The sequence below is a fragment of the Oreochromis aureus genome, linkage group 5, assembly GCF_013358895.1.
Source record: "Oreochromis aureus strain Israel breed Guangdong linkage group 5, ZZ_aureus, whole genome shotgun sequence".
NCBI lineage: Eukaryota > Metazoa > Chordata > Actinopteri > Cichliformes > Cichlidae > Oreochromis > Oreochromis aureus.
In genome coordinates, this window is record NC_052946.1 from 7,750,814 (window position 1) to 7,770,019 (window position 19,206).

Consider the following 19,206-nt stretch of genomic DNA (forward strand, 5'->3'; position numbering starts at 1 on the left):
TCTCAGCTAAGGCCTTTTGTACACAAAGATTACTGCCTGAGAGCACAAACAGCTTGCTCAACTCACTACCTCGGCAGCCATTCACTTCCAAAAACCAGTTAACTCAATGTGGAAAGTGTGGAGGGGTAAAAAAACAGTACTGCAGGGGATGTGTTTGATATTGTGTTTGCTTTCCGTGGTAAACTCACAGATAAGGTGAGGTGTTCTCGTGTTACTATTTCCGACCTGCGCCGGCCATCGTCGACCTACCTGCAGGAAGCGTTTCTAATCATAATTATATCAAAGCGTCAGCATCACTAACAGCGCTGGAGGCAAGAAGCTGTAATGTGGTGAGGGTGCCGAGAAGGAGGCGAGGTCGCCGTATCCTCTGAGCTGGGATAAGGGGGTGGGACCTAACTTCAGGTGTTGATCTATGCTCTCGACTGCTTTAAAAACCCTGAAGTGCGGGCCGGGGAGGGGCCGTCTGAGATAAATTGAAAGGCTGTCTCTCCTGAGCTTCCCCACAGTGTGCTGTGCTGGAGAGAAACGGCCTTGTCAGCGGCATAAATCAAGCCCAGCTGTGAAGCGCACACCCTGGATGCTAAAACTCACCGAACACGGTGCGACTGCAGAAAAAAACCCTTCTCAGATGTTTCATGCAGCATCGTGACTAAACAAACTTGCCTTCTATTTTCTCGTGACGCTGCCAGCATCAAGGTTAACGGTCAATTAGAGATAAAGCAGGTATGCGCTTTTTTAGAATTTTTTTTTTTTTCCAGTCAAAGCTATTGGCAGACACTGGTGAGACAGGGACACCTGGGCATTTAGTTTTGACAATTCTCCGATATAGGTGTAATTGATATTGATTTTTTCCCCTAGTCAGACCTGTACCACTGACTCTCACCTTGTCGCATGGATCATTAGCTGCAGCAAATGATCAAAGCATTAGCAGATGGACAGAAGATGATTAACTTTGTGGTGGGCACAGCTTTAAAATGTGAAGCTGTGCCCACATAAATACAGTCAACAAAAGTGCCAAACATGGTGTCCGACAAACTTTGATGAAATAGCAGCAGTTTATCTACGACCACTCAATCTCGGCATTGTTTTTTTCTTTAGCTACATAAGCCATAGGCCTGTGGCAACTGACTGAGTAAGAGCCCATTAAAAGCTGTTGGATGAATATCAGTGAAATAGTGATATCCAGTAAATACACCACACCAGTACCAGTTGATGTTTAGGTTAAAAAAGTCTATATCCAAAACAGGCTGGTGTAGTATAACCAAAAAGAAATCACTGCTTCAATTTCAAAGCAGCGACAACTGTCGATCAATCAAGATGATTGCTCAGGTCACCTGGTGGGATGCAACTTGTCTCCAAGCAGTTTCCGTGTGACTCAGACTGACTACAACCACTTTCAGAAAGATTGGTGAAGGTCTGAAAATAACTGCTGTCAAATTTCTAAATGCAGAAAAATTACCAACATGTTCGAATCAGTGTGAGTGAAGTCTGCACTGATGAGTGAAGCTCATTTGCAATGCATGCCTTTACAGTAGGGGACCAGACGTAACTGGCTGTCAGCTGGTTGTATTCCAGTTACATTGGCATATAAAAGCAGGTTGCTGAGGACCCATTTCACTCCACTGTTAAACTGCCTCATTGTTCCTGGAAGAATTATTTTAAATTCTGTTCCAGATCTGTGCGGTTCTAGACATCTCTCTGAACTTGGAAGGAAGTTGTTAATATGAATATCTATGTATGTACATGCAATTTCTGCAGACTTACCACAATTTACTGCTATATTATCACAAACAGACTCCATGTAATTTCCAGCTTGATCCTATTCGTTTGCAAAATGTGAAACAGACTGATAGCAGTCCAAGCTGCCTTATTAACGTTTTATTGGCGTTTTATCATTGAAGCAATCCCTTTAAAGGTAACCACAGAATGTATGGCTGTGCTATAATTTCCAACCACAGGACTCCAAACACAATTTTGGGGACCGGTGATGGGTGAATACATTTTGGTGCAGTACATTTGATGAGACCGTCTCGAATGCGTCCCCCAGACCAACGGTACCATCACCATTGATGGCGAGCCACTGACCAAAGTCACCCAATTCAAATATCTCGGGTCCCTCGTCACCTCGGACTGCAAAACTCTACCAGACACCAGAGCCTGTGTGAACGCAGCGTGGATGAAGTGGTGTCAGGTCACTGGAGTCCTGTGCGACAAGAGGATGCCAATCTACCTCAAGGCGAAAGTCTACAAGTCGATTGTGCTCCCAGTGGCACTCTACAGGTCAGAGTGCTAGCCAGCGACTACCAAGCATGAGCAAGTTCTTCAAACAATGGAGATGAAGATGCTGAGGTGGCCGCTGGGTCTCACACGACTAGACTGAGTCATGAAAGAAGACGTTAGGAAAGGATGTGGAGTGGCGCTGATCACGGACAAGAAGCGAGAGTCGAGGCCCTGGTGGTATGGCCATGTTGTCCATAGTGATGACAACTCTGTCGCGAAAACAGCCCAAGGATTAGACCTGGGTCACAACAGGTCACGAGGAAGACCAAAAAAGCACTGGATGGACCGAATCAAAGATGACATGAAGGCTGCAAACGTGACACTGGAAGATGCTCTGGATAAGAAGAAGTGGAGGAAGGCGTGCAAAACAGCGGGCCGTGCATCGAGCGGGACATGAACCGGAAGGGAGGAAGGAGACATTTGACGAGACCGTGTAAGCTAAATATTTGTAGTTGCACTTCCTGTACACTCATCTCACGGCTAACGACCTGGCTCCAGGTCGAATTTGAAAAGACACCTTCACTCTTGAGGTTTTTGTTCAGTATCCAGAAAGACGAATTTTAACACATCACAAAGTTGTAAAATAGGGAAAAATGATCCATAGAGACTGAAGTCATTTTTTCTTCTGAGGCTGTAAACATGCTTTTTAATGCATATAAAGTTAAGCATTTTGACATGGGAGGCAATCGGGACTGACTCACGTTTGAAACCAGTGGCCATTAGAATAAGGGTACTTTTTGGCAATTACACGTGGGCTTCATTTTTCAGTCCCAGAGGTTGTGCTTTGAATGTAACATGTGACTACTGTCAGAAGGTGGAAGCAATGGGCCTGTCAGCTACAATAAAACACCAAAATTATTGGAGCAGTGAACAAAAAAAATATCCAAAACCTAAGACAGCTGCCAAAAATACATGTATGCAACATCCTCCAGAAATGAATGAAGAATGAACACATTTGTGCACAGTTACTGAGAGAGAAAGGTCCAGTTTCTCTAAAAAAGCAGGAAAAATGAATGTATCGTGATTATTTAAGTTTAGATTCAGCTCAATAATCCAATGACCAAAGGCCTAACATAGAGTACTAAACGATTAACTGCAGTACCACAAACATGACTTCTTACTGCTTTTCATGCTGTTCACCATTAAAGATGACACATCTTAGAAAACTAGAGTGAAAGCAGACAAATATACCTGTAAGCTGTGCCTTAAATGTGCTGCTGAGTCAGTGCTGAGCCTCATCGTAATAAAAACGCTATGTTGCCAAAAAGCACAAATCACTCTGTGTGTGTGTTAGACGTTATTAAGCAGCTCAATTACCCAACCAGTTTACCCTACAAGTCTTTAAACTATATAAACAAAAAAAACAAAAACAAAAACGGTACCTTCCACAAAAATACCATCAATCGTGTAGAAAATACCCGCCTGACAGGGGATCTTTTGAAGGTGTCACTCAAAGCTCAGCAACAATGTAACAAGTGCCTTTGTGGCCGCTCTTTGCAGGGAGCTCTTGCTTTAAAGACAGAGCAAATGATTAAGAATAATGGACACAAAATAAGCACTCGTTGTCCAAGTCTCAACAAAGACACTTTATGCAACCCGAGGCATGGTTATGTGCTGATCGTATATTTTTTTCCTATTTAGCTCCATTACCAGTGGAGTAAGTTGCAGACAGTACTTGAAAGACTTTCCTTTTGGTTCACTGTGTATTGACACTTGTCCCCAGGGCACCGGTTAGAATTAAAGCTTCTTTGGCAATATTGTAGCTTTATAAAAACGTGGCCAGGGGACAAGGGGGTGCTGAGCTGCAGCGCAAGTATTAATCTCTTACTCTATGAAATGCACACTACTGCTACAGCTCCAATGTGAATTACCATAATGTAAGCAGGGAAATGCCAAGTTTTTTTCCACATAGCTTCAACAGCAAGGATGGATCCTTCTTTTATTTCCTTTTTATTTCTGTGTGTGTAGCTTTTTTTGACAGGCACGGCAGGAATTATACTTCTGTTTTCAACATTATAAAGTAGTTCTAGCTAAAGTTTGTTGAACCATTTGAATACTGGATGTTTTGTCCCTAGGATGTGCTTGTTGGGTCTATTTCCTAAGTATCGAGTAAAAATCAAATATGGATGCAATTCAGCAGTAAAGAGAAAAGGTACGTATAATCCCAAGCATCCCCAGCCATGAAAATGCTGTTAAACTATCAGTGCTAAAAAAAACCCCTAAAAAACACAAAAACCTCCCAGCTTAAACATACTTTATGCACGCACACACACACACACACACACACACACACACACACACACACACACACACACACACACACACACACACACACAACAGTCTAGTATCTGAGGACATTGGTGCAAATGAATCCTCACAGAATAAATGTTGTGTAAAAGTGTGCACTTTTTATAGGAAGGTGTCTTAATGAAGCAACCTGATTGAGAACATCTTAATTCCCGCCAGTGGAACATGATGTGATTGTGCTGGTAATTGCACTGCGAGGCGAGGGAGTTTATCTGCATGGGCCGCACGGTGGGCGTTGTGTACGCGCTTCCAGAGGATTCCTTTAATCGCAAAGCGCTCCGATGGTTTATTCCCCTTCCAGAGATATTCATCTCCACTCGTGTGCTGAGGTATCCCTTCAGGAATAAAGAGCACACACATGTTCCACAGGAAATTGTCAGAGGAACCAAGATGGATTACTCATGCTGCGCTGGCGGATTCTCACTTTGAAAAATGATATCAGCCACTGTCTTCCAGATAAAAATAATCCCGGCGAGCAGTACATGGGATGCAGACGGGTAAAAGGGGCTCTGACCTAATCTCGGCAAACATCTTGGTATCCACTTTATCGCACTTCAGAGTGTTATTTGAGTTCAGTCAAAAGCGGGATTCTTGTCAGGCACGGCTTTTATAACCCCCCCCCCTCCTGCTCTGAAGAGCAAAAAGTGCTAATTAAGCAAATGTTGAGTCGGACTGATAGATGACTGACAATGTATGGCACCGCGTGATGGGAAATAGTGACAGCTTAAAGGATATATTCTGCCTGTGAGTGATGCTGTGGGCCGCGGGAGGTAGCGACACAATAGCTGCAAGGCAAATTGATCTACAAATCATTTTGATGGTCTCCAAATACAACAGCAAAATCAATTAACGCCTGTGATCATGACTGGCAAGCAAGGGCCGAAGAACATTCTGTCCATCAAGTCAGTGCCCTTCAACACCGATCACCTTTACGGGGAGTCAAAGAGGCATCAGAGGCATGTTAAATTCCTCTCCTCTGGCCTTTTATCACTCTTCTCCCTCCCCAACTCTGTTCTTGTTCTCTGCACACAAAGACAGACATATGGTAATGCAGTCGTACATTATATCGTAATGCTCAGTAGTTCAGTAAAAGTTAAGTTGGCAAAATCATTCCGAAGCATCATTCCTGGAAATTTAGAACACACCAGCACGCGTAATGACTTGCCGCTACACTTAGCAACTCTTAAGATTGCTATTGATGCTAAAAAAAAAGAAAAAAAGATGAAGACATACCATTTTAAAAAAATGTCTCAGTGAATTATTTTAGGACAGAAAGCACAGACTGCTTTTTGTGCATCTTTGATACAAGAATAACAAAAATATATACAGATACCACACACTCACCCCTGTCCCCTGCCATTGTGCAGTTAACAATGACAGTGGCATAGACATGGTTTTCACATTCTCTGTTTGACGATGTTGATGTTTGATGGTTGCATACAAAAGATTGTGCGACTAAAGCCAACATGTCCCCAGGGAGAAGGAAGCGTTATCACAAATCCATGATCCATGAAATGCAGAGACTTGTTCTTATATTTGAGCGTAGGCCGATGGTGCTAGTGTTATATAAAATATAAGGAACATACAAGAAAACTGACTGGTTTTATTTGATTATAAAACAACTTTACTTTGATAAAAGAAAGGCAGAGGATCCCTTTGTGCTTTTTTGCTGTTATAGATAAAAAAAAAGGTCTTTTAGAATTAGAGTTAGGGTTAATACTGCTTGAAGTGTTTGGCAAACAACAGTGGAGAACGCACATGGTTACCGGAAAATCTTTATTGCACTACAGGCATTTGGTGTATGTGCCTGGCTGAGGAGCCAGTGATGCAAAGCTGTGACCGAATGCCTCCAAGTCAGAATCCAGACGCAGTGATACTGTAGCGCTGTGGATATTTGGTCGCTCTGGTGTGACTGGTGAAAGAGTACAGTTTGTGACTGTACTGGGGGACAACTGAAAAACTGTCGGCCTTTGTCGGTCTCACACTTATGTTTGTGGAGAACCTGTAAATGACCTGATTCCCGGTCGAGTTCTTATGTGTAGTAGAGCAGTTAATGCTGTAATCTTAGGCAGCATGGTGGTAGAGTGGTTAGTACTCGACCATCATACCTTATTAACAAGATTTCTGGTTCTCTGAGGTTCCTGAGGTCTTTTTATGTGGAGTGCCTGTTCTCCTTGTATCTGCACAGGTTTCGTTTTTGGTGCTTCAGCTTCCTCCCACAGTCCAAAAACATGCATGTTAGGTTAACAATTTAAAATTGGCTGTAGATATTAAGTAAATAAAGTGTTTAAGTAAACAGAATACAGCACTGTATGAATGTATGATTAAAATGTGACTTGTTGTCTAAAGCAAATATTTAATGAGACTAGAAAAAAATCTATATAAAATCGGGTACATTATTATTATTATTGTTACATAATTTCCACAATTTGAGGCTCATAGAATATGTAAAAAGTGACACGCTGCACGGTTAAATTCTTTTATTATTTAAAAAGATGTTTATTTGTGGAGTCACTGTGTTTGGGCTGCTGATGCAACCCAGTATCATAGAAAATGTATAATAGACACACTTGTCCACCGAGTCCATTTTACTCTTTGTCTTTCTAAAGCATGAAACGTACACACATGCAAACGTTGCAGCAAACTGCAGTAACAGCAGATGGATATATTTTATTTCAGTGTTTAAAGAGACACAGTGACTTTACAAATGAACATTTTTTTAAATAATAAAGGAAGAATTTAACCATGCAGTGTGTCACTGATGTTCATATTCTTTGCTGTGTATTCAGGTTGACTGATATTTTATTTCCTTGAATCATAAATGACTTTTTTTGGATGATAGTCTTGGGCACATGTTAGCTAACACTAGTGCTGACTAGCTAACTTGGTTAGCACCATGGGTTTTGGCTCATTTTGGCTAGTGAGCACATTTTTCATAAGAAAAAACGTCCGTCCTTCTTCCTTGGAGTTTAGTTAAATGCTGAACATGTACATGACAACCATCTGCATAACTTATGCTTAACTCAGCTAACATTAAGCCACATACCAGCCATACAGTAGTCACGAAGGCTAAAAGCAACCATATAGAGATGGTTGAGAGGATCGATTCAGGGATGAGCAAACAGCTGCTGGTTTTAAACAGCCTGTAAACTTGCTGATTTCTTCTCATTTTAACACGAGAATCTATAGGAGTTTTTTGAGCTGGGTTCAAGTGGGAAGTCTTATTTATTTCTTTATGTATTTTTGGCACTTTTGTGTTGGGTTCATTTCTCGTCATACAGTTTGTCACTTGTGAACAAGAAATGCTTTTTGTGAGTTGTTGCATAATGAATATATTACACTAGTAATCTCCTTTGGCCACACAGCCAAGCGCTGCTCCTGGGGGTGTGATACTATCACTAAAGTCCCATACACAACATGGCTCAACAAGCCCCCTGTCCCTACTTACACTCGCTGTACTATGGTTTTATTAGATAATTGTTTTAGACTTTTTGACTTAAAGACCATTACACTTTCAATCAAATTAATGTAAAGTGTCTAAACAATTACATTATATTATAAAAATTATAAAACTGAACACTGTGCATAGTGCACAACTTATGGGAACATTTGCTTCTAACATAGCAACATGCCTATAATCCACACGTGCTAAGAGCACAATGACCAATGCGCCGATCATGCTCATCTAGCTCAAATTCAGCATGTGATCACAGCATGTCCAACATGGTGCAGTCACCTCCTGCTTAGAGGCATAAATGTGTCAAACTAATGATTCACATTCATCTGCAGTGAAGTGACTTCCTGGACAGTGAGTAGCAAAGGTTTACAGACATCATGAAGAAAGACAAGGCAGAAGAAACATTCACTGATTCTTGAAATGTTGCAACTATCGGTTAGAAAACTATTATTAAGGCATATGTGTGGGCTTGATATTATAGTAGCCCCTTTATGTATTTTTTCATAATAAGAAAAGATGATATTCACCATTAAAACAGCTGAATTAGTAAATGACTCTAATTACTGATTCAACATTTACCTGACACTGCCTCTAAAGGAAATGTAGGATTCTGCCCACTGAGGTTTAAAGCAACCAATGAGATTATTTCCACCTCCTGAGCAGCTCCAACTCTGAGACATGTTTGGATAAATAAAACATTTAATCTGCTATGTGTGTGTGTGTGTGTGTGTGTGTGTGTGTGTGTGTGTGTGTGTGTGTGTGTGTGTGTGTGCTAGCCGGCACCTCTGAACAGCGTTGGTTGTTGTCTGCAGCTGCCAGGATCAGCACAGCACTAATCCTTGGATTGCTCCCATTCTCATGCGAGTGGGACCACACTCTTTTGCGTGACTTTTATAAGCTGCAGACAAGGTGGAGAGGTGTAGGCAAAGGCAAAATGAAAAGCACCAGTCAGCTGTCCGCTGCAGCCGTGTCAGGTAGTAAACCTTTCCTGAAGCCAGAGTAATGAAACGAGTCCTTCTGGGTGCATAAACTTTCAGCATTCAGGTCTCACTCACGCTGCTAACCTCCACGGAGAGTCAGAACTCCACTTTACAGGCAGATGTTCCATTAGAGCCAAATGAGGAAATTACAGATCTAATGAGTAAAAATGTGAAGTGACATTTAAACATGATAAACAATGTTTTTAATAAGTATAACAGCATGCAGCGTGAGAAAGAGGAGACGGAAATAGAAGTAGAGAGCTGTCCGTTCACACAGATCATTTAATCAGCACTTTTATTAATACACCTGTTTTCCACGCGGCGCTTATTAATTCCAAGTCTTCATAAACGTAAGCCCTGAGACATTTGATGAGTGTCTTATTAAAGTATCCTTGAAAAGATGGGGTGGAAAAAAACGCATTATGGAAAGATGTGTGATAAGCAAATTAATGCAAAGTTCACTTCTATGCCTCTTCCGCAGTTTTGGTGTTCTCCTGACACTGATTCTTTCTGGAGTGCGTCTGGCTGAACAGATGGGTCTATAAATGGAGATCACTCTGCGAGACATCTCTTCATTTACGTGACAGCCATGCTTATTTGCTGTGCCAACGTAGGAGGGATATATATAATATGCAGGGTGGACAGAGTGGCAGCGGGTCATGACTACAGATAAAATCTGGCCAATCAAGCTACAGCAAGTGCTTCTCTTCCTGCAGACTAATGGACTAATCAACATCCAGGCCATACGGAAAGTCTTTGACGTCGTCTCACTTTTAACTCGGCAAGGCACTCTCAAACGTGTCGCGCTAGGCCCCTCACCTACAAGCTCAGACACTCACAGATGCCACTTAAAGCTCTCTAAACATACCTAGCAGATGATTTCAATTCTGCTCCGGGCATGAAATGAGTCACAGAACATCCTGCAATAGTAATTTCTCACTCTCACTGATTCATGTTTCACGCTTGCTCTTCGATGCGTGTGTCAATACTTTGGCAAAAGTAGAAAGCGGAATTAAAGAGCGTCTGAAGTGTACATCTGAGCTCGGTTTGTGACGAGTTATAAAAAAAAGAAATGTGAGCGGAAGCAGCAGCTGACATTTGGGCCAATTTCCCAACAGCATTTGATTTCTCAAAGTAAATTGCCCTGACTTTGAAACCGCTGGTCCATTAGTGTGTCAAGCTGCTCGGATGTGGCCACTTTGAGATTTGATAAGTATTTCCTTTATGACAAGGGTGAGTGTAATTTGGACATGTTAAACACAAATTACTGTGCCATGAGATACACAACTCAAAGAATAATGGCTGTTTTTATTCAGGCTCTTCACCGAGCGTGGACAGGAGAGGTGTCTTTCAAGCCTGGTGGTGCCCACGTCTCCCACATTATGTTCTCATACAGTACGCATTTAAAAACAAGCAAAGATTCTGTTTTGACAGCATTCATTGTATTATTTGTCTCCAAATGTGACAACTACAAAGCTCTAAACCAGTGGTCCCCAAACATTTTTGCAACTCGGACCGGTTTATGTCCAACAATATTTTCATGGACCAGCCTTTAAGGTGTTGCGGATAAATACAACAAAATAAAACCAGTACTGGTACAAAAAAAAGAAGAAGATTTATTCATAACACACGGGAAAAGACCCAGGGGAACCAAGTTAATGATAAAAATAATTTAAAAAATATAATAAAAACCAGTAAAAACCCTGAAAACCATAAATTTCACACCCGAGCCTCAACCCGTGATCAAACGACTTATGGACCGGCCTGGGGGTTGGGGACCGCTTTTCTAAATGACGAACATATATATGTATATATATATATGTCAAATCAAATCAAATCACTTTTATTGTCACGTCACATGTGCAGGTACACTGGTACAGTACATGCGAGTGAAATTCTTGTGTGCGAGCTTCACAAGCAACAGAGTTGTGCAAAAATACAATAACATAAAACAAGCAAAATATAAGAATGGCTAAATCTGAAAGTAATAAATATATGTACAATATAAGAGTATATGCATTACTGGATGTGTATACTAAATATGTTTTTCTACGTGTGTGTGTGTGTGTGTGTGTGTGTATGTATCCATATTTTACAAATTAAATAGAGTAAACAAAATATATAAAATATATACAGAGGTTGGTAAATATACAGAGGTTGGTATACACATATATATATATATATATATATATATATATATATATATATATATATATATATATATATATATATATATATATATATATATATATATATATATATATATATATATATATATATATATATATATATATATATGCTTCAGGTGTAATTTGTAGAACCATGATCTGTACCTGAAAGCCTGAAGGAGAACGTCTGGAAATCAGTTTGTGTCCTGATGCTCAAAAGATTTTGCAGTGGCCTATTCAAAGTCCAGATTTAAATCTGTTTGCGATTTTCATTGATGATGCTTGAAAACCACAACAATTCTGTAAAAAAAAAAAAAAAAAGGCCACCGGAGTGGTGTGAAAGACTTCCTAGTTATTGCATTTCCTGCTGCCAAGGATGACACAACCAGTTATTATGTTTTAGAGGCAACCATTTATTCCACATTGGACTCGTTAGGTTTAGATAACTAATTACCTGTACTAAATGAAATCCGAAGATCAAAAACTCAATTTTTCATTTTTCATTTACTTGGGTTATCACTGTCTAATATTAAAAATTGTTTAATGACCTGTACCTCCTGCCATCAGTCAGGAGGTACAGGAGGATCCACACCCGCACTAGCAGATCCAGGCACAGTCTCTACCCACAAGCCATCAGGCTGCTGAACTGCTGAAATATTAGACAGTTTATTTTTCACAATCACTGCACACACAGTATGTGTCATCGCCTCTACACTACAGTTGCCACAGTATTTTTAGTAATCTGTATGTATTTGGTCTGCTCTTTATTCTTTATATATCTATATCTATATATATGTATATTCTTATTATTATTTATATAGTTATTTTATTTTTAACAGTGACTTTATGTAGGAGGGAGGGGGGAGGAGGGAGTGCTTCTTTGCAGCACTTTATGTACTTTTCAACTTTGTTTCATCAATACCCAGTGTGTGATTTCCATGCTCCATTAAAAAAAATGTATAATCATTGCTACACAGAGAACAGTAACTCAGTAATTCATATAATGTTTGTTAGTTTATGATAGACGAGGTCTATCTAATGGATTCTTGCCAAAAGGTTGGCATTTTGGTATATTTTTGGTATTTGTTCTGTGTTGTGTACGTATTGTGTGTAAATCCTGTTATCCGTTGCTTTAGCCAAAATCACCCGATACACTCAAATAAATGAGCATCTTTAAGGTCTACCTGACAATGCGAGTGTATGAATACATGCTCTGTTTTGCCAAAAATAATCTTTCACCCATTCAAATAATTGAATTCAGGTGTTCCAATTGCTTCCAGGGCCACAGGTGTATAAAATCAAGTAGTCAGGCATTCAGACTGCTTCTAAAAACATTTGTCAAAGAATAAATCGCAGTGAATTCCAGCGTGGAACCGCGATAGGATACCACCTGTGCAACAAGTCCGGCCTTGAAATTTCCTCACTACTAAATATTCTACAGTCAGACAGTTAGTGGTGTTATAACAAAGTGGAAGTGAATGGGAACAACAGTGGCTCAGTAAAAAATCGCCGAGCAGATGCTGAGGTGCATACTCCACATAAGTCCACAACTTTCTGCAGAGTCAATCACTACAGACCTGCAAACTTCAAGTCAAGTCAAGTCAAGTCAAGTCAAGTTGGCTTTATTGTCACTTCAACCATATACAGTTTGTACACAGTGAAGCGAAACAACGTTCCTCCAGGGCCAAGGTGCTACATGCAACATAAATTTACAACATAAATTAACAGAAAAACACTAAACTAGTTAACTAGAGACAGGACAGACTGATCTAACATAAATTACAACATAAATTAACAAAAACTAACTATCTAACTAAAACTAACTATCTGACTAGGTAGGTAGTGCAAAGGAAACAGTAAACATACTTGGTATGTAGGTAGTGCAGGAACAGTAAACATAAAAATATTGTGCAAAAAGAGCATTTACAGGTTGATGTGTAAGTCCAGTCTCAATGCTTTGAGGTAGTTCAACTTCACGTGGCCTTCGCATTAGCTCAAGAAGGGTGTGCAGAGAGTTTCACAGAATGGGTTTCCATAGCCGAGCAGATGAATCCAAGCCTTACATCACTAAGCACAACGCAAAGTGTCAGATGCAGTGTTGTAAAGCATGCTACCACTGGATTCTAGAGCAGTGGAGATGTGTTCTTTGGAGTGATGAATTTTTCCACTTGGGGTGACTCCTGTGTTTAAAGTGGGTAAAAGTCTATGGGAAAATGGTGGTGTTCTTGCTTGCTCTTTGTCCCCAGTAAACGCTTGTCAGATGAGTTTATGGTCTGAATTGCTAGTCACGATCAACATTTATCAATTACAACATGATGTTCACTTTGCAAATTATAGTCCTCATTAGAGTAAATAAGGACAATTAAGCAGGTTATGCTTTTGGGCGGGTATGCTGAGTGATAAGTGAGCTGCTTCTCTGTAAGTGTGCAGTGTCCCTCAGTGTTTCTCAGATCTGTTCTCCACCCCTCGCTTGTCATGTCCAGATTCAGGAGACCACAGCAAAAACAGACAGCTTGAGGCTCCACAGAACGTGATCAACTCGTAGGTGAAACCATTGTGGCTACATCCATCGTTTATCAGCACTAAGAAAATTTAGTTCTGACTTTTCCTAATCAACCTAGTTCCATAGACAAGGTATCTAAGTAACTGTTAAGCTACAACCAGTATTGATGAAGACGCAGATACTGAGACCAAGAGTACACTAACAGAATAAAGCAGTGTTGATTTAGGTGCCTTAAACCATTGAAGACAGAGGAGTTTTCTAGCAAGATTAATGGTCTGTCTTAGCATTTCCTGTCTAGACCAATAAAGCTATTTTTGATCAATGGCTAAGTGTAAAACTAAGACAATTTCTTGGCAGCAACATGTTTTTTTCCCCAACTAAATTCATCATGACCTAACCTTATCTATTTAACAATAATAATAATGATAATAAACTATGATAGAAAGAATAAAAACTCTATAAAAACTCTATATAAGTTCTATAAAAAACACACTGACACAGATAAGGTCAAAGTCTGCAATGTGACATTTTACATCCTCTCCAACTTAGTCCGCAGTCGCATTCTTTATGTTTTCTTCTGCATGTCGTGCGACTTAACATTGGAACAGTTTAAACCCACTAATGTGGGAAAAAGGCGTTAACTTTTAGCAAAACTTTAAGCAGATGTTCCCGTGGAAACAAGCCTTCTGTCTTTGTTCAAAGATGTCACTTGAATGGTTGCTTGCTACAGTTAACCATTAATTGCACATAAACGTTAGACATACCCACCATCAGGTCCCACTTGGTTTGTGAAATCACAAGCTCTGTTAGCTCTAAGGCGTCGTCGATGACAAACCTAGCCACAAACCCAAAGTCTGTTTTTCACAGAAAGGAAAAAAATATAATTAAAAAAAAGTTTGTTTGTCAGAATGAGGATTTTTATCCTTTAAGACAGGGGAGAACCTTTTTAAAAGAACACAAAGTTAGGGTTAGAGTAGGTATTAGGTTTAGATCGTTAAACCTGGACTGGAGGACTCTGACTGTCACATATAATCCAATATTAATGTTGATCACGATTTTGGCTTCCCACAATTGAATTAAGCTGATCAAATGATATTGAAAAATGCATGCTGTACCAGCAGAATATATGGCAAAAGCAAAGTAAGCGCTCCCAAAATCTGCAACTGACCACATTTCTGGATGTGCCAATCACAGCTGTTCCTTGAACTGTGCAGCGTGTGGTTTCCACAACGTTTAAAGACAGATATACAACAAAATTCAAATATCTGTCACAGCAGAAGGCAAACAGCTTATTTCTTTGAAGCTGATCATAAACTACTGTTTAAAAATACTCTGGATTCAGCACAAGTGATGTTAACGAAGAAGAAGGCAAAGACAGCTGTGTGTCTGTACTGCAACGCAACACAACTAACTTATTTAACCACCTGAAAAGACGCTATGCTAACGAAACGATGCAGTGGTTACTAGTGTGGAACTCAGACATCCATAAAAGCACAGCAGCACAGCAGTGCATCTATCTAACTCACAAAGTGCATTCCATTTGGCCAAAGACATCTGTCCACTAAACACAGTGAGTAATGAAGACTTCAAGAAAATTGTCAATTTATTGGACCAAAGTGGGTTCTGGGTTCTGGAAAATGTCACAGGGGGAAAAGAGATGGATCTCACTTGCTCCGAGCTTTATTCACATCCATCACGCACGTACAATAAATGGAGTGAAAGAGCTTATATCTCGCTTTAAGAGGTGCACTTCCATCAGATAAATTCATATTTGTCTGCAAAGATGTTTGATTTAGTTGGAATTTGGCATAAAGGCAAAAACAGCGCCGTGTTGATTTAATTTTGTGTTCAAATTTGACAATTTTTCATTCAGATTTTTTATAAAAGAGCTGCAGTGAATTAGATAAATAAAAAGGGCCAACTTTATTTAGCTTCAAAGCTAAATAAAGCTTTGAAGCTAAATATATACCTGTTTATATATTAACAGGTATATAAAAGCAGGGTTATTATTTACATTTTGTCACTAAAATCAGTGAATAATTATGGTAAATAATTGTGATGTTATTGATTAAAATAAATGAGAATCATTTCGGCCAATTTGCTTTTTCTTTTTTAGAGGTTGGGAGCATCAGTCCTAATCGTCTCCCTGAGTTTCCGTTAACTCACCAGTTCAGTTAACATGCTTTGTCAGGTAAACGTGACCAAGCTGGTTTTCTTCTACAGTTATTTAAAATTAATTTTTGGCATTTTTTTAGTCTATATGGATGACTTTAGAAATCAAAAACAATTCAAGTAGCCATTCTCAAAGATAAGCTAAGCTAATCTAAGATATACATTATTTTATTCATTCCTATGTTGCAGGAGCCAAAACATACAAAATAATTTGGCTAACTATAATAAACAAAATTCACAAAAAAGTAAAGCTCTCGATAAATAAAATTAAACTACTGTATACATATTATTTGTTTTAATATAATAAAACCTAAATGATTTAAATGTGTTGTCATAATTTTAATCTATTTAAAATCCCCAAATCAATGTCAATAAATCAGTATTTAGCAGTTATTTTAGTTTGGTTTCAATATTCAGGCTTTCTAATCAACAAACAAATACATATTTTTATACATATTGTATATTATCTGTGTTCTGCACATACAGACACAACAGGAGCCCAGTTGGCATTTTGACTTGGCAGCAGTTTGCCGGGTGCGTTTTGTTCATGGAGTGCCATCTCCCCTCACTGATTATAATACACACAAAGGACTGAATACTGCTTCCCCAGGAATCCAGCCACCAGCAGGTTCTGTATTGTTTCCCCCTGTCTGGATATCTTTTGTGAGGGGAAAAAACATATTACAATAAAGGGAAATCTAATTTTAGCATAAAGCATTTGCATAACATTGCCTCATCTTAGACCTTTTTAAGGCATGTAACCTTTTGGACTGTGCTCAGTAAAAAAGAAGCTGAAATACTGACTGTCCATCAGTGTGTTACAGAAAGGTGGAAGGGGGCTATAATGATTGTTAAAGAGTAAAAAATGCATATTGATTATACATGCATGTGAAGTCCAGCATTATCTGTTCTTTTTTTGCAACAAAGCAAAGACGCAGAAGCGACAGACTCGTACCTGCCACACCCAAAGATCTGTAATGCCTCCCTCAGGATTTAAACACCTCCTCAAACATTTGCATGGCCTCTAAAGCCGATAGAGATAAATACTCAAGGTCTTTAAAAGATGGCGCTTAATGCAAGAGGGAGCAGCGTCGGGACATCAGCACATCTTGCGCCGCCTCGTGAGAGGACACTTGATTGAGCACATCTGCTGCGAGTGGCCTAACAAACTTGATTTCTTCCTGCTGGTGACATATTGAAATGGCGTGTTTTGCAGGCTGCTCTCCGCGCCTGACACGGCCCACTTACACACTCATCAGCAAGACCTGCTCCACTCTGCGCTCTCAGCTGCTTTGTTCCAGCTGATGTCATCTAAACCTCGTCCCTGCAGGGTTGTCTGGGGTAGATAAGACATTCCCTCCCTCCACTGGTCTCCCACAAAAAAAAACCACTCACAAAAAAAAACGGGGCTGCTGCTATGAAGATGGATTGCCCACCTGGTGACACTAGTTCCCTTTCTGCTGAAGCCACTGTGGAGCGCTAACGCAATTAAAGCAATTAATCTTCAACAAAAGGGGTTCAAGGCTGCCTCTCATGATTTTGCATGTTTCTGTATAGGTGCGTAACATAACAGGGGGGTAAAAGGAAGCAGCATAGCAGTCGTGCTTATCGCACAACTGATGTGTGATATCAGGATGCGATCAGCTTTCATCAAAGTCGCATCATTTTCACAACAAGCAGAATAAATACTGTCTTCGACCTACAGGCAGAGAGGCTATTAGCGAGCAGCCGCTTAAAAAGGCAACTTGTCCGACGATTGCCACAACAGATGCTTAACATTTTATATTGTGGGCCATGTAACGCAGAAGTGTGTGGTTACGTGTGCGCGTGTAGCGGTCACAGATGAGAGTCTGGTGTGTTGTCATGCTGCACAAACAGTTACTATATTTCCTAGTTGTCTTTAAAGTCTGCTATCGTGGCAAAAAAAATTTAAATCTAAAAAGATTCCTTTTAATGTAATACAGCTGGGACTGTCTGAATTTTAATTTCAAATCTGTGCTTCTTTTCCGTTTCATTCTGGAGCAGCAGCACAGGTGGTCTCAGCCAAATATCATTTATTTAGTGCGAGTAAAAGCATTAAAACACATTAGCGAGCATCAAACAGACTGTCAAACTACCAGAACAAAGACAGCGTTAAAGAAATCCATCTACTAAATGTCCATTAGTCTAATACTCGCTGCTGCACTGAAGAACTAAAGTAAATCTATCTTTCTGCTGCAGCTTCGCCCACAACAAACTTCTAATTTCAATTATTCAGGAGTAGTTGTGTGATTATATTTGAATGATTCAAATCTTGAGTCATTTGTTATTTATCTCAGCAGTTGGTCACCGCGTGAGCTACAGTCGGCAGTAAGTGAGAAGAGTGAAGGACAAGTGCGTGCAGTGATGGAATTTCATGGAAACAAAGAATCGCAAAGCGTCTATTTAACGTCGAGCTGTGCCCCTTTATTCGTCGCTTCATTCACAGCAACGTCGATTCATGACAAACAATCCAAAGTATGATTTCCAAACAACAGGATCAAAGTGTGCTGTGAGGTTGAAGTTTGTTATGGAAGTGGCACAGGGCAAGTGAAGGGCACCAGCAGCGAAACCACTATGCAAATTCCCCGCCACTTTGTTTGACAAGCAACAACACTGCTTTGTATATATGCAAAGCCTGGCAAGACACTGTGCACACAGCCCTGCTGTCAGAGCCGGGTCATGCTAGAATGGTGACACCCAATGGGCGACCCCTGTGTCCGAGCGAGGTTACTGGGCCAGACTTCACGCTGGACTCAGACAGATGCGCACAAGACCGACAGCGTTATCACGTGTGGCACGCGTGACATTTCAGGGGTCAAACGTGGCTGGACGCTGAGATCGTTCCTCATTGCTCAGAAACCCGACAGAACTTGAATGATTTGATTTCTGGAGCCGTTCTCGTCCCGCTGAGGTGAAAAGTACTTGATTAGCACATTGAAATTTACTCAGCAGCCGGTCTGTTCGGCCGCCACTAAAAAGCTGGAGATAAAACACGATAAACCCCATTAACCATTACTCAGTTCAGCTTCAAGCTGTTTTTATTCTTAGCCACATCGAAGGAGTGCATCAAAATCTCTCCATGGAAGTACGGCGACAAAATAAGCCTCAGAGATTGAAGTGTTGTGGTGCACACTGACACTGTTCTTTTGAATTCCTAAAAAAACAAATAAATCAGTTTCTTTTGTGATTTCAGGCCTAGACAGACATACAAAGCATGCGCTAATTTAAAACTATGTTACAGTATGCAAGCCAAAAGCTATACTCATTCATACTCATGACAGTTCTGATAAAACACAGTATAGTTGCCACTTCAAGTTT

General features: G+C 40.1%; 1 protein-coding gene across 3 annotated transcripts in view; it reads right to left on the minus strand.

Moving 5' to 3' along the window:
* Positions 1–19,206, minus strand: part of cntn4 (contactin 4) — a 195,909-nt gene that overhangs the window by 36,562 nt on the left and 140,141 nt on the right. The gene's annotated exons all lie outside the window — the stretch shown is intronic.